Here is a 16,741-nt window from a genome sequence, read left to right as displayed (position 1 = left end):
CCCTAACTCCTCCCCACTTGCCCTTACTCCTTTATTCCTCCCGCTCCTCCGGAGCGGGGGGAGGGTTAAAGATAAGGCAGTAAACAACAAAAGACAGGAAACCAACTCAACACAGAATCTTCCAATTTGTATTGAAAGGGTCAAGCTACAACAAATACAAAAATGGTTTGCCTGCTCTTTTCCTAACAGAATTGTATTGATAAAGGATGTCCTTTCTCCCTTTAAAACTGCAATTAAATGCTAAGGGAAATTTCTTTGGAAATTGTTAAACAGAGGCTGGATAGCTATCTGACGGAGAGGCTGATTCTGTGATGGTTCAAGGGGGTGGCAGGTTACAGTGGATGAGTGGTAGGGTTATGAGTGTCCTGCATAGTGCAGAAGGTTGGACTAGATGACCCAGGAGGTCCCTTCCAACTCTATGATTCTATCAGTGGGTAAAGAACTCACAGCTGCACAAGCACCCCAAGAGAGGAACCTATCAGAGCCCAATGAGCTTCCATGTATGGTGCTAAGTGAAATGCTCTGTTATCCCAAAATGTTATTCTCAAAAACTGGGGGAATCAGCTATGCAAAAGGGGAATAACTAGCAGGATCTGTTTTGCACAATTTATGAGGTGATTAAGCCCTTCAGGAATCCAAAGTGCAAAAAAAGGCTGGTTAAATAGAATTATCCAAGCTAGAAAAACTCAACTGGTTGGCTATCAAAAGGATGTAATCTATTTTCGTTTGTAATTATTTCAGTTGATTGAAGGAAATTAATAACTTCAAAAATTAATATTCAATAGATATTATCTTCATGTCTGCAATATGAAAAGGGGTTCCAGATAAACATTTTTTTTCAATAGCCCATTTTCAAAGTTGTTTTCTTTCTAAGTGGTTTCATCCTATAAACAGCCCCTCAGGCTCAGTGCTTCATGGGGGTTTCTTAACTGCTCTATGGCTATGAAAATGTTCATGTAAACAGATGTCCTGTTATGGAGACCTTCTGCCTCAAATACTGAAGAGTTACTGTTTTAGTTATGTATAACCTCACTCCCTAACATTCTGTGGCTGGTTTATCTTCCTGTGGAAGCCATTTGATAGTGCCCCCAACTAGGGTTGTGCAATTCGGCCGCTTCGGCAGCCGTTCCCTCCGGGCGCAGCCAGCGCCGTGCCGAGGGGTGGGGGGGAGGGTGGTGCCGGCAGCGGTGTGGTAGCAGGCCCAACCACGCAGGCGCGGAATTCCGCCCTCCCCCCGCAGCGTGGCGCTGGCTGCGCTCGGAGGGAACGGCCACCGAAGCGGCCAAATCGCACAAGCCTACCCCCAACATCTTAGGGCTGAATTCCAAAAGTGCCTGCATGCTCAAAAAGGTTGGTGACCCTTGCTCTAATGAAATGAAAGCATGATACAGAATGATGTATATACAAAACTGGAGCATACCAGTACTGGATAAAGAAATCTATTTTTTACTTCTGGCCTTGTCACACACAGTCAAAATACAAGGAAGTTTCCTTTTTTAGTATTGCTGTTTACGAAACAAAACATTAGTTAGATGTATGTCCCTAAGGTATTGGAATCTCTCCCCGCCCCATCCCTATTCCATGTTCAGAATTCACAATGTGTAGTGAGAGTTTTGCAGTAGCATTTCAAAGAGTGTTCGTATTCTTCCTTAAAAATAGCTGCAGTGTTTTCTCTGGAAGACAGGTGTTTTGTGGGCTTTGTATTAGCAGCTTCATTAACATGATTGCGAAAGGCTGTTGTTTGCTAGGCTTTGAATGCCCAACCCCACTTCCAAGTGTTTGGAGACCAAACAGAAACAGAATACACAATGTCTGTTATAAACAATAAAAATAAGATTAGGATTGTAATTCAGTCTTTAAAGAAAGAGGACACCTTTCTTGAACAGAAGAGCTTTTAAACCCGGTTTTTATAATCAAAGCCTCACTTCTTTGAAACATTCATAATCCTCAGCAATAAAAAGAAAGCAGAGAAAGAGTCTGGGCTGACTCAGTTGTATCACCCTTTGCAAGATCTTGCTGCCGCATTACCTGTCTTCCCTCAGATCTTAACTGTCAATTTAAAACACACATTTTATGTATGCACAGTTTGTAAAACATGGTTATGGGCATTTTTACAGAGGTATGCATACATGGGCATATATTTCAGTATTCTAAAAAGTGGCCATGACTGGAAAGGGAATAGGAATTGTTTCTTGTAGCCTTACAATGGACACTAAAGGTAAAAGGTATCCCCTGTGCAAGCACCGAGTCATGTCTGACTCTTGGGGTGACGTCCTCTAGCATTTTCATGGCACACTCAATACGGGGTGGTTTGCCAGTGCCTTCCCCAGTCATTACCGTTTACCCCCCAGCAAGCTGGGTACTCATTTTACCGACCTTGGAAGGATGGAAGGCTGAGTCAGCCTTGAGCCAGCTGCTGGGATCGAACTCCCAACCTCATGGGCAGACAGCTTCAGACAGCCTTTCAGCCGCTTACCACTCTGTGCCACAAGAGGCTCTTCTACAATGGACAAAAGCTCTACCTGGCCCCACCCACTTTCTAAAAACTTGGTGGGGGTGGGTGGGGGCCAGAAAAGGTCTTGGTGGTTGCCATGGTATCTATGGATGCCATACTAGGGATTTCTGTTTTATTATACTCTTTGGTTACTTTGGGGTTAGCAGATGTGGGGCACATGTCACGGATGAGCATGGCCAAAGATCTAATTAGTTACGTTTCTTAAAATCTAGTGTGATCTTCAGAGTAGAAAATTATAAAGTATCAGTGTGTTAAGCCAAGAAGTAGAATATGTTAGACACTCTGCCCCAGACATATTACAGATGAGAAGCATGTTTTTAAAATAAAATAAAAATGTTCCTCTGGAGTGGCACAGTTGAAGTCTTTTGCTTTGAAGTGGGCCAAAGAGCACCATCTTCAGCCGCCCTGTTTCAAAGCAAATGTTATTAGCTGGTTTTTGAAGTGGAGGCTGAATGGCTCTATAATTATTAAGATGGACATGCAAGTTCAAGTGCCGAAGATAACAAGAAGCAAAATACAAGACACCCATTAGCAATAATGTCTTTGCTTCCTTAGGCTGGGGGGCAGTGTATCATTCAAGCAAACAATCTTTGAACAAGACAGAAAATGCAAAGAAATAGATCTTTCCCAGAAGTTCTACACCGTTAAATTACAAAAATAAAATTAATAAAACCCACCACCTTCCAACAATAACAGTATGAAATTCAATACTTTGCCATCAGTGATGAACAAATTTCACAGAGTCCTCTTCCACTGAATTGAATGCTTAATCCTATAGGTTCATAATCAGAGTCTGCAGAGATCAAAGCACCTAAGTTGATGGTTTCTTTTAGAGTGACTCTGTTATGTCCTGTGGAGGTGATAAGCTGAAGCTGTTGAGTTTACATTCAAAGGCATTAAATGCAAACTTCATTTCTCAGGCCACTTATGAAATAGATGAAAGTTGGTTAAAATATTAACTGAGCAGGCCAGGTTAAGGTTATTAACAGAGCTATTCTTTGCTGGGAAAGGATCTGTTACAGGCATTTGGGAGTGATGAGTTTAATATAGAGCAAGAGAAAAGACATATCATCTTAGGCAGCTGGACTGACATTATTCTAAGGCCATTAAAAGAAGTGGTTCAAAGAGCATGTGAAAAATGCAGTCTGCTTTAATCCACAGAGCAATCTTAAACAGAGTTCTTCCAATCTAAACACATTGCTTTCAATAGTCTTAGAAGGGCATTCTTCTTAGGGGTGCACTGATAGTATAGAGCTGAGGATATTTGCTAGACATATTATCTAAAGGTATGGATTAGATGCTGGTAGGAAAAGGTATATTTCAAGAGTCTAAAATGTATGCATTCTGATATATAACCCATTTTTCTCTCCATCGAGAACCCAAATGGCTTATTAATTCATGCTCTCTTCCTCCACTTTATACTCACAACAAAACCCTGTGAGATAGGCTGTGCTACAATGGAGTGACTGGCCCAGTGACTTTCCATGGCAGAGTAGGCAATTTGGACGGCCATAGTCCGACACTAGGTCACCTAGATCTGGGGTCACCGTAGTCTGACAATCTGCCCACAATATCATATGAACTCTCAGTTAAAAGTAGAAATAGTTCCACAGTACTGTGATCTTTGTGGCTGTTTAAGTTATAAAAAGCAACAGGTGAATAGTATTTTACTTGTCTTCATTATATAAATATTATATATAAATAAAATTATGGATTTATTAATATGCAAATTAAAGAGTTTTAAGTTTCCCCTTTGTTGTTTTAGGTGAATGATACTCCTATTTTTTATCCTAACATTCACCAATGATTTTATTAGATTAACTTTATTTATACTTGCTTTTCTCATTGAGATTCAAGGCAGATTACAGAATAAGAAATGACTCAACTAGACAGCACATAGCATCCAAACAACAATGCCAAATGAACTGGATGGTAAAATTATAGAACAATTAACCAAAACAACCACCTTAAGGAATGGTATATAATAAACTGTTAAGGATTCCCGTAACCAAGATAGAAGAGAAGAGCTGCCACAGCACTGAGCATGTGGCAGCCATTGTGGGAGTAGAAGAGCCTGGGAAACAAAGAACACACGGGGGTGGAGCTCGGCCAGCTGTCCCGGCACAATAGCCCTGAGCACGCAACGCAGGGCTGGAAGTGCCGGGAGCACATGTAAGCAGTGGCAGTAGCTGGGGGAGAAGTGGGGGCAGGGGGCCCCCACTGCAGGATAGTGGGGAGCAGCATGTTGCTCTTCCACCATGGTGGAGGTGGGGGAGTTGCCCCTGTCAGCTCTGCGGCCCTGCAGGGATGCCGTAGGTTGTGGGAGGAGCTGGGCCGAAAGCCCAGCTCCTCCGATTATGCACAGGGCTCAGGCGTCTTGGCCCTCACCTGTGCCCTCGGGAGACCTGGGACTCCCAAAGAACTTGTGTTTTATTAATGTGGGTCTTCCAAGGGCCTGGGCTGGGTGGAGTGCATTATCGGGGATTTTCCCTGATGCCCTGCCGCCGCCAGCCCTGGCGTTCTGGCCCATTTATAATGGGTCACAGTGAGGTGGCTGGGATAGCTCCAAGAGAGGTTGTTAGCTGTGAGGCCATTCTAAGCTTACCTTCCCAGGGGTCAGCAGGCCTGATGGTTAGGGAGAGCTTGACCAGTGGGTTGTTTATCTTGCAGGTGGCCCTGCTGCTGGGTTCCCTGATACAGGGATGACCATGAACCAACCAAAAGAAGCAGTCAGAGACAAGGGCGAACAGAAGACAACCAAAACAATAAAAATATTGGTTGTCAGTTAAAAAAAAAAACCTGCATAGAAAACAGAATTAGAAATTCTGGCAGATTTTATTGCAAAATGATCATATCTTGTCAGATTTCTCAGTGAATGACATCACCTTGGCATTACTTTACTTCAAAGGTTAAAGGTAAAACCTTTGACCATGAGGCAAATTGTATTACAACTTTTAAGATATGTGTGTGTGTAATGTGCATGTGCCTGTTTGTGCCAAGAAATAGAAACATTATTTTTCAATGTTTACTTCTCACAGCTAGAAACATATGTGCACTGTAGTGCATGCATAAGGCTTTTTTTATTGCCTCAGTAAAACAGTAGACTCAATCATGTCTCAAGACTCTACAGTAGACTCAAGACTCAACCCTGTACCTTGTGTGTTGTGTGGAATATCAGTGCTTATAAAACATTTCTAGACAGGATTGCCAAAAAATTGGAAATAAAATGTCCTGCTCCTTTAATAGATGCTTAATGGGCTGCTGTTGACTAGATAATATTATTTAAGCCCATGCCATGAAAAGTTCCAGCTGCCCATTTCTACATATTAAGCTTCTGTTAAAGGGGCAGCACATTTTTTTTCCTCAAGGTTGTTTACAACCCTATCACAAGCATCAGTTTTTAAAGAAGTTGCCTTATAATTCTTCTGTATCTCATACTCTAAAAGTTCCCAATGCAATGTTTGCAGGTGCCATGGCAGACTAACATGGCTACTCATCTTGATCCATATTAAACAACATGTTCATATTAAAAGACATCCTGTCAAGAAGATTTTTTTGCCTGAAATGCTGAAGATTTAGTATTGTTATTTGTGAGATGTAGCAGTTGTACCAGCATCCTTTGCCAACACTTTGTGGGTGTGCTCACCACCCTGAGGAAAAATTGCAGAAGGACCTGCTGGCTCAAAAAGATTGGGGACTCCAGCCATGCTCCTTTTTAAATATTATCTCTACATTCCAAATATTTGTCAGTAATAGCCACAATTAAGACTTGTTCATCCTCTCGCAACCCTCTCTCATCTTGACCAATAAACACGTTAGCTAACTGGATAAATCATCAAGCACAGAGATAAAAGTAAAGAGTCGGTATGTCCTAACTGTAATGTATTTTCTTCCCCCCATCTTCCTTTAATTTTAAACAGAATAGCTTTCTGATAACAACAGAAGATACCTTTTAGACTAGAGAATATGGAGATTGAGCTGGACTCTTAGGAGGATTCACTGATTCCTGCTTTCATGCTGGGTTTCTTGAGCCAAAGTTGAGACATGTGCTGGGTGCTTCCAATACAAAACTGATGCTGAAGAAGCCAGCAAAAGTTTACCGCTGGTTTTGAAAGTGACAGTATGCATTAGGGGTCTCTAACAAGTAGGCCAGCTGCTTCAGGAGTCACTTGTGCAGCCCCTTGAAGATTAAGAAAAATATCATGAGAAGATCTGCTGTTAGCTTTTCCTTTCTTTTAACAAAGATATTTCTTTGATATTATTTTTGTCTGTGCTTAACTGATCTTCTGTTTCTAGGATAGAACAAAACTTGTTAACATGTTGGAGGGAAGTAACTCTGGATATTTTTCATTATTCAGAAGTACCTGTCACTAAAGAAAAGATCAGTGACTCCTAATAGAGATGAGCTAGATTAGAGTCATGTGAACCTTAAAGTCCAACAAGCATTCAGGGGATACTGTTTTTGACAGTCAAAGTTCTCTTTTACCTGATGAAAAGAACTTGAGTTACAAAATCTTCTACCCTGAAAAACCTGTGCTTTGCTAGGAGACTCAAATCTAGCTCTCCTATTGCTGACCAACACCACTACCCTCATAAAAGTAACATAGATGATCATTTTTGAACCATCCAGTCTTCACTCTTTTTTCCAGTGCAAAGATGTGTGACATTAAAAAAACAAGTCCATTTTTAAGGACAAAGCTAACAACAGTTAAATCAAGCTGCCAAGTGATCAGGAATAGCCCTCAGATCTTGGCTCCTTCCTGTGCTGTTAGCAGCAGATAGACCTGCAAAAATCAGCAGGTGAACTCATTTGTGCATGGTGATGAATGTTATCACCTTCTACTGCCTGCTGGTCAAAGTGCAGTTAAAGGTACAGGACTGGGAAGGAGTGAACAATTTGTCAACTGCAGTGTTGCCAATTGGATCATGTGACTAGCCCAACACTGCCAGTGAATGAATGAATGAATGAATGAATGAGTGCCTGACTGACTGCTTGGGAAGAGCTTGTTTTCCTCAAGGGCACAGCCATTACCACCTACTCAGCTCCTGGAACTTGCAAGGGAAGCTGCCTCCTAGAAGGAGAGAAGTAAGTGAGTGCCTGCTTTGGAAGAGACTGTTTTTGTCAAGGGTGGAGGGGGTGTCGCCTGCCTGCCTTATGACTTAATCGGTTGATGGCCACTAATATTTGTGAAATTTGATGGCTTTCTGGATTTTGTTTTGGACACTGTGAGCTGGTTTGAGTCTACACTGAGCTGAGAAAAGTGAGTTAAGAATCACCTTTATTATTAATAACAACTGTGAATGAAAGTCACTACGGTAGCTATGCTTTGTTTGGATCTCCCAGACCAGGATATGAGTTGGTATATTATTCAGAGTGACTCTCAGCTATAATCTTGCTTGTTGTCTGGTTTGTTTCCTGTTGATGTTCCACACTCACCTCAGCTACAGATGCCTGATAACATTGTGTCTGTTGGACAAATTTACCATATTTGATGAGAGTGATTATAGTGCACTGATCCTGGGATTAGTTAGCTGCTGTGGCAAATGTCCAGAGCTCTTAGCAACCTGGATGGCAGCTGCATGGGGCTTTTTCACCTTTGTTTTGTTACTAGTCATACTATTTGGTTGGTCTCTGGGCTTAATTTACAGACAGACCTGGTGAATCTAGCTGTCGATCTGGGAAGGTAGAGTGCATGGTGCGGAAATGCAAACTTGGGTTCATGCTGAACCAGAAGTTTAAAAAATAAAGACTTTAGCTGCATCACTGGCATTCATGAGGCAACAAGGTGTGTCCTTGTTTGCAGACACACACCTGGCCTTTCCCCTACCTTTAAATGGTTAGAGTTATTTGTTCAGTTCTTTCTTTAGTGAGGTGGGTGAGACACTAGGACCCGCCCCTGTTCAATGTTTACTAGTAACTTGGGGATCATACAGCTCCCAAAGGCCTTTTGTGAAACTGCACATGCATACAAATATCAATTCCACTGGAGAGAGAGGCTGCTTAGGAGGCTCCTTCCTTCCAAATCCTGCCCATCCCAGGCTCCACCCCCAAATCTCCAGGTGTTTCCCAAGCCAGAGCAGGCAATCCTAATTACTCAGCATGTATGTGCAATGGTGAGACATATGTGCATGCTGTTGTGCTACACACAAAGGTGCCAATGACTGGCTTCCTGAACACGATCTGCTCACTGATTAATCAAGGGGATATTGGCAACAGGCAGTTACAAAGCAACCTGAACAGACAGAAAATTGAGCATCCCTAAACAAAAGCGACACAAAGGGATATATAATTCAGATCGGATGAGCAGCTTGGAATTGCTAATCCTCTTGTCTTTTTCTCATCCTGAAGTATTTTAAAAATTGGTTTCTTGCCATTCCAAATAAATTTTATTTACCTGTCTTTGCCACTCTGTCAATATTCTTTCTTCTATATGTACAGGTAGCATTTGGAATTTAAAAATTATTTTCGGCAGTTGTTTTGATTGCTGAAATTTTACCCATCCATTAATTTTTTTCCTTGTAGATAAGTCTGCTTGTATCAGTTTCCAGGTCTTCTGATAATTATTATTTAAAAGGTTACAATTTTATTCAGTCACATTTTTATCCCTAGATATTTGATAGGATCACTGGCTGCTGTGCATTCTGTATCTTGTTGTTGTATTAAGAATGTCATTATCTATTTTTGTCTTCATCCTGTTAATGTTACATCCTGAAAGGGATCCAAATTCTTCAGTACATTCCATTGCATTTTTGTGGGTTCAATCTATTAAAACCATAGTGTCTGCATAATTTTTAATTTTAAATTCTGTCATCCACTTTTATTCCTTCAGTCTCATCTAATCTTTGTAGCTAAGGTCTCTATCATTAGGATAAATAATAAAGCTGAGAGGGGAGAGATGTGTCCCTTTAAAAACAAATTAAAATGGCTTCTGTTAGCTTTGCTTGTTGGTTAAAGTGTATACTTTGCATTCAGTTCCAGAATTCTGGGCTGCAGCCCATATCCTGCAGTACATTCACAAGAAAAGCCCCTGTTAGTTTATCAAAAGCTTTCTCTGCATCAAAAAATAAAAAATACTGCTTTCTTTGGGCTGAAGCATGATAGATATAATTTATCTGATTTTTTATTATTTAAAAATGTTCATGTTTCTTCTATTTGCAGGTTTATTGTAGGCATAAAATATACATGCTTTGCTTTTTAAACTGGTTGAAAATGTTCATACATTTGGTAGGAGAGTTAATATTTACTGATCCTGTTTTTAATGTATACATTTTGTACCATTGTTGATGCCATTTTTCTTCAATTCCTCTATGTGGATCCTCATTTCCAGTTCTTCAGTCGATAGCTTTGCTTGTTCTTCTGTTTTGTTTACTTTCCTTCCTTTTGGTAAGTATATCTCTATTGCAAATCATATTTTGCAGTGGTATTTTATTTCCTTCTCTTGTCCAATCTGTCTCAAAAAGTAAAAATCTTTCCTTTTCCTTAACACACTCAATGGTAGGCCCTGCAAGATCTGTACTTTTTCTGCTGCTTTAAATAGGGATTCTCTTTGCTTATTTAGTATTGTATCTCATGTTTTCTTAAGAATGAAGCAAACCAGTATATCTTTCAGAAGGTTATTCTTGAATGCAAATCTTGAATTCACTCTGAATACTGGGTAAATGTCAGAAAAATCTTGTATCTTCAAATCTTGGAACATTCATGTGCAAAGTTGAGTCATGTGGGCATCCTGTTGTGCTAGACATGCAGGTGCCTGGTGAGCTGGCTTGCTGAACACTTGATCAGCTATGATACAATCTACACTGACAGAAAATTAAGCATCCTTTCTTGCTAACAGTTTTTTTTCTATCCATGCTAGTATCTTACCATTAAAATATATAGATGTGCTGGCATGCATTATCTTTGCATCAACAATTGAAAGGTGCTGTTCTAAGTAAAATTGCAGTGGTATAGGTCTCAGAGGTGATCCCCCCTCCCTCAAAGCTGTCTCTGGGATGCAGGACATAATCCTTGGATTTAAAATTCAAGATAATGCATGCCTTGAGGAAAATTGCTGTGTACTTTTAATCGATGCTTAAATATCCTCTGCATACACAAATTCTCTCTCTCCTGCAGCTGCAACCTATCTTAGCTCCAAGGCAGGCAGTGGAGGTGCTTCCTCCCAGATGCCCTCCTGTGGAGGTGCTTCCTCCCAGATGCCCACCTTACATCTGGGAGGGGCAAGATGGAACAAGGCTTGGAAAAGTTGTGACCCAGCTTGATTACAGCTTCTCTAGTCCACTTAACCTATCAAGAACAGTATGGGGGGAGGGCACTTCCAGTGGTAAAAAGCCTTGACTGATTCCAAACAAGGAATTTGCCCCTGGAAAGCCCCTTATGGCTGGCAGGTTTTAGTGCTGCTTCCACATGATGTCAGCAGCAACCCAAGACTGTGCAGGGGCTGATGCAAGTTTTGGCCAGATTCGCCTTACGATTTGCCACCTCTTGATACGCATTATATTGGGGAGCAACCAGGGGCAAGCCTGTGTGGAGGGAGAAACACATGACAGTTTCTGCAGCATTTTGTCTGGCCTCACATCCACCCTCCCCTATCTATTTCCTGCTTTAAATTTTTTAAAAAAATGGTGCAGTCCATGTTGCTGCGGGACCCCAAAGCAACATTCCCTACGTTAAAATAAAATGTTATGTTAATTGTCCTTGGTGGTTTTGTGATTGAGCAGTCAAAACACATTTGTGTTTTCTGGCATTTGGGTTTTAACGAGGAAAGGGTGCGGGGCATGTGATGAAGCAGCTATCTCCTGATCAGCTTGGGCATCCATGCTCTTTGTTTTCAAACATTACTGTTCACACGCAATCACTCATCCCAGTCCAGTTACCATGTCAATCTTCTCACAAATCTACCTGAACATAGAGACCATAAGACCAAGAATCCTCAAAAGAGGGAATGTTTTATTGTTGTGGCATTTCTCCCTGGCAACACAGAAGTGTTAATTTTAAAAATGCTTTTTTGTTGTGGCTCTACCTCATAGCAACATGGAAGTGCCCTTAAAAAAAAAAATTCAGGGCTCGGGGGGGGGGGGCGGACAGAAGTTTGAGTCCCTGAAGCAACCACTGTGCTGGGATTGGTAGCTTGCAGTGATTGAGAAGCTGAAGAGTGGGGGGAGAACTTCACATCGTTTTCCCTTGCCACGCTATCAGGAGGTAGAAAGCCACAGTGTGGCAGAAGGAAAATGCAAGAGGGGTCTCCTGTCAAGAAGCTTGCAAATGTGCGGCTTACAACCGCATGTTTGCAAGCAGCCAGTTTGAGTTTAAAGCCTCCATGCGGATCAGTCCTTGTGCTTCCCCTGCCCATCAATTCTGCCACCGCTGACAGAATCCAGGACAGCAGGAGTGGCATAGGTCCAGTTCTGCCACCTTCTGCGCACCGTCAGCAGATTCTGAAAAGTGGATAAGCCTCCAGACCTGCCCTACTATCATCAGTGTGAAAAGCAAGTTCCAGTGGTAAAAGCAATGGAATAAGATTGTCCATGGTGGGATGAAACGCCATGAGGGGGGCTCTCTTGTCAGACCCTTGGAAAGTGAAAACATGTTCCATATATGGTTTGGATTAACTGGGGTATCTTCTGACTGATATGAGGAATGTCTCAAGAAAATGGGCTTGGATTTACAGTCCTGAAAGAATGCTTTCCTACAGTTGGGTGCTGCAGTGCAGGCTGGGCTATTGTTTTTTGTTTTAAATGGATTAGGATTTATTTTTATTTTTTTTACATTTATAGACTGTCCTCTCTGCTGAAGCAGACTCAAGGCAAGCTAGGCCTCTGTGTGGGCGCTGGATTCTGGTTTCACAAACTAACTACTGTTAAGTTATGGTTATATTTTTGGTCTGAAACAAAAGTCAGCCTGGATGTTGGGCTGCTATTCAATGCACATGGGAAGTGCTAGCAATAAAGCTGTACCCCAATGATAAGTTATTTGCATTCTCATCAGTACTGAATACATAAAATACAGACTGGTCCTAAGAATATCTGCTGAGAATTAACCCAAGGTATTGAAATGCCTCCATAAAGGGATTGGAGCCAGCTTTATAATGGAAAAAAAAGTTATGGTCCATAACTACTATGGATGTTTCTTGTATGGGAAGAAATTGCTGGAAGATGGACTGTTGAAATACCCATCAGAGATTTGCAGAGGTGACCCTGTAGCTGTGCAACTTTCCTTCTACTTGAAAATAAAGCAAATGCTGTAAGAATGCAAAAAAGTCTAAGGTTGCCAACAGGTTTGTTTTCGCCCTTTAACATAAGATGAATGCATGGAAGTGGTTAACAGAATTTTTTTGTGGCATGGAGATAAATAACATTACCCAATAAATAGAGTTCTCTTAAAAGGACAAGACTTCTATATTTTTTCTCCAGGCACCTGGTAACCCTACAGAAGTCTGCAGTGCTCTTTTCACCAGAGAGAATGGATTGCAGCATTTCTCACTGCTCAGAGAAGCTGGAAGCATGCACTATTCTTCTTAGAACTGAAATGTTGTACTCTGTTCCTTAACAGTCCAGATAGAAGGGTAGTTCACTGAAATTAATTACTTCCAAACCACATCATGTATGTATTCTCAATTACATCCTTTTTACAGTCTCAAAATGGTTAAAAGTGGTTACAATTTTGTAAAATGCCACTTTTAAGATGGTGGAAGCTTGTACAAATATCCTAACACTATTAGCAGACCAGAACTTCTGTTGTACAGAGGCAGAATGCCTTTGAATACCGGTTCCTAGGGAACGAACCATACAACAGCATTGTTACTTTCATGCTCTGCTTTTGAGTTTTCCAGAGATACCCAGCTGGCCACTGCTGGAAACAGATAAAGGATTTTATAGAGACCCTTTAATGGTACTTTAAGGCTCTTCTTATGCTTTTTTCCTAGATAATGGAAAGGTCTAAATGCCCATAGTCTATTTAAAACAACTCTGTAAGTCATATAACTCTGCTTAGGAGTGCATTGTCAAACTGATAAAAACTGAATCATTGGGGTTAGGATATTTCAATAACGTTTTATAAGTCTCTACTCAGAAGAAGAGAGAAATCAAACTGGATTGATGGTGGCTGTCAATTAATTGAGGAATGTTAGACAAAATAGCTAGTCAGAATAGGAAGACTAGAGAAGCAATTAGGAACTATTTGCATATGCCCAGCACAGCTATTGAGAAACAAATATGAAGAAATGGAAAATAATATCTGTGAACTGTACAGAGCTTTGGGAATTCCATGTTGTATGGTAATTGAGAAACATTCTGCTGGTATGCAGATTTGTATATCAAGAACTAATCAACCACACAACTGGGGGAAAATATGCATATAGAAGGCATATCATTATATTCTATTATGGCGAGAGAACTAAAACTTTAAACAATGCACCTAAAATGGGATTGCATCTGTCACATTATGTTGCAAGTCTCAATCTAGTACATAATGACAACTTTTAGAGGCTCAGTCATATACTTTCTTAAGATGAACGGTGGTGAGACAGTTGATTGGCTGAGGAGTAAATGTTAAGAAATCTCATGGGCAAACTATACCTTATGCACATGCTTGTAATAAAGCTTGTTTTCTTTTAAAATTCTAAAAAGCAATCATTGGAGGCTGAGATCTTCCACCGAGGGGAGATGGGAGATATTTAAAGTTTTCTCTACTGGCTGTTTTCCACTTAAAATTGCCTACTTACAAGGTAATGCCCCATGATACACCCCTATGAGAATACAGACTGTAATTAACCCATACATAGACATAAATCTGATGAAGGGGGAAATAGCTGTGGGTAATTTTGGACACCAGCCAGAACATTCCATGGCCAAGGTAGGTGGTGTGGGATTGGGAATCACGGAAACAGCTGTGCCATGGGATTGCCAAGAGTTGGACACGACTGAATGGCTGACAACAACAACAATTTTGAACAGAAAATGGCCCACAAGGGCCAAAGGCCTGCTTTTCTATTTTCCCCAATCAAAATTCTCATTTTAAGGCAACAATGACAATGGCATATTATGGCTTTGTTATACACATTTCTTAGTAAAGTGTAAACTTGCCCTTAGGGTTAGTTCATATGCATGCTCATCTCTTTGAATGACTATGTGTTTGAATGAGTCATAATAGCCATAGATTACATTTACATACATGATTTCTGTCACATTAAGTACAACTGCTCAACTCATCTTCAAATGATGGTTTCTTCCTCCCCTTTATAGTTGTGCCCTAGTTTGCCCTGATGTCCAAAAGACACCAGTAATATAAAGGATCACCAGTTGCCTCCAAAACAAGCTTGTAAATTGACTTCAAACAATGGTTTCAGATCTTGGTTTGGAAGCAATTCCTAATTAATGCTCCATGTATTTTGCTTGATTCTAACATTAAGGCAAGCTATGGAGGAGAAAAGAATTTTTTCCCCCACACAAGCCCATGGTATATTCCCGATCTTCAAACTGGTGATCTTTCATATACATCTCTATATGTAATGATAGTTACTGTGGAGGCATGCAGCGGTCAGACAGAGCCGTGATTTCTGCAAAGCATATAACCTATTATGTTCAAACCGGTGATCTTTCATATACATCTCTATATGTAGTGATAGTTACTGTGGAGGCATGCAGCAGTCAGAAAGATCCATGATTTCTTCAAAATATCTAACCTATTATGTTCACCTCAAATTATCTGAAAAAATATGTTTTAAAACAACTAACCTTGAATGGACCACAATTCATCTTGGAAAAGTTTTGGTTCATATTAAGACTGAATTTGATCTGTATTGTTGTGCTGTTGCTTGAGAGCTTTGATGGGCATTTGTATCACAGGAAAATCTCTGCTTCTGTAATAGAGATTTCTAAAAAAACAACAAATGCATAACTCAACACATTACTGCTCTTGACCAGTGCTTTATTCAGAATCTCTCAAGACACCAATGGATGCCATATGTGCTAATATATAAAAACTATTTTTACATTTAATTTGTTGATCCTTTAAAACAAATTAGACACACCAACTCACAATTTTTTTATATACAAGTTTTTTTTTATTTTCATAAAGATAGAAATATAGGATACAGTATGAGTTATTAATAAAAAGAATAGTAAAATATAGTCATCATTTGAAAATGTACAACCCCACATTAACTACACAATGATATAAACTTTTGCCCAAAGCTTATAAACTTGTTCACGTTTCAGTCTGAGCCATCCACATTTCCACTACATTTAAGAAAAGAGGCCTATTTAGATATACAAAAGAAAAGTTGTTAATAATCAACTTACTTAAGAGATCGTAGACCTCACGTTAACTGCTTAACACAATCTAAGAGCTGTCCTGACAGATATTTCTACGTTTAAGTTAAATGCTTAACATTAAACATTTCTTGTAAAACAGTATGAAGAAGAAGAAGAGTTGGTTCTTATATGCCACTTTTCCCTACCCGAAGGAGGCTCAAAGCGGCTTACAGTCGCCTTCCCATTCCTCTCCCCACAACAGACACCCTGTGGGGTGGGTGAGGCTGAGAGAGCGCTGATATCACTGCCCGGTCAGAACAATTTTATCAGCGCCGTGGCGAGCCCAAGGTCACCCAGCTGGTTGCACGTGGGGGAGCGCAGAATCAAACCCGGCATGCCAGATTAGAAGTCCGCACTCCTAACCACTACACCAAACTGAGCTTTGGCCCTGTATCGATACCCTAATGAAAAGAAAAGAAAGTAGGGCTTTGCCTTAAAAATGTACAAAAAAATTACAAGAGGATTTCATAGCTTCTCCTTATCCTTAATACAGATACATCTATAAAGCAATTTATACTTGACCCATTCTAAGAGCCATCCTGACAGGTATATTTTCAGATTTAAGTTGAGAGCTTAACATTAAACATTTTCTACAGATCAGTATGAGATTTGGCCCTATAGCAATACACTAGTAAAGAAAGAATAAGGGGGGGAAAACCCCATTTTATATTTCCGGCACTAACGATTATATTACCTATATGCCTACAGAAGGAAAGAAACAAGAGAGAAAGAACCACTGCTTCCCCTTTTTCATAAAAATAGAAATATAGAATACAGTATAAGTTATTAATACAGAGAATAGTAAAGTTTCCAGGTTTAGATTAAATGCTTAACATTAAACATATATTGTAGAACAATATGAGCTTTCGGTCTTCTTAAGGGGGTCTCATATCGAGGCTTGCTACATCTTGTTGT

General features: G+C 40.4%; 1 protein-coding gene across 2 annotated transcripts in view; it reads left to right on the top strand.

The window, feature by feature from the left end:
* Positions 1-7,455: 7,455 nt before the first annotated feature.
* Positions 7,456-16,741, top strand: part of GPR39 (G protein-coupled receptor 39) — a 197,107-nt gene continuing 187,821 nt past the window's right edge. Inside the window, exon 1 of one of the 2 annotated variants that reach the window (XM_077320259.1) lies at positions 7,456-7,601. The gene's annotated coding sequence lies outside the window, so the exon portion shown is untranslated. Of the gene's footprint in view, positions 7,602-7,645; positions 7,777-16,741 lie in introns of those variants that run through there. The other variant, XM_077320261.1, reaches the window with a different exon arrangement.

The sequence above is a fragment of the Paroedura picta genome, chromosome 2, assembly GCF_049243985.1.
Source record: "Paroedura picta isolate Pp20150507F chromosome 2, Ppicta_v3.0, whole genome shotgun sequence".
Taxonomy (NCBI): domain Eukaryota; kingdom Metazoa; phylum Chordata; class Lepidosauria; order Squamata; family Gekkonidae; genus Paroedura; species Paroedura picta.
This window is presented reverse-complemented; position numbering and strand designations above follow the sequence as displayed.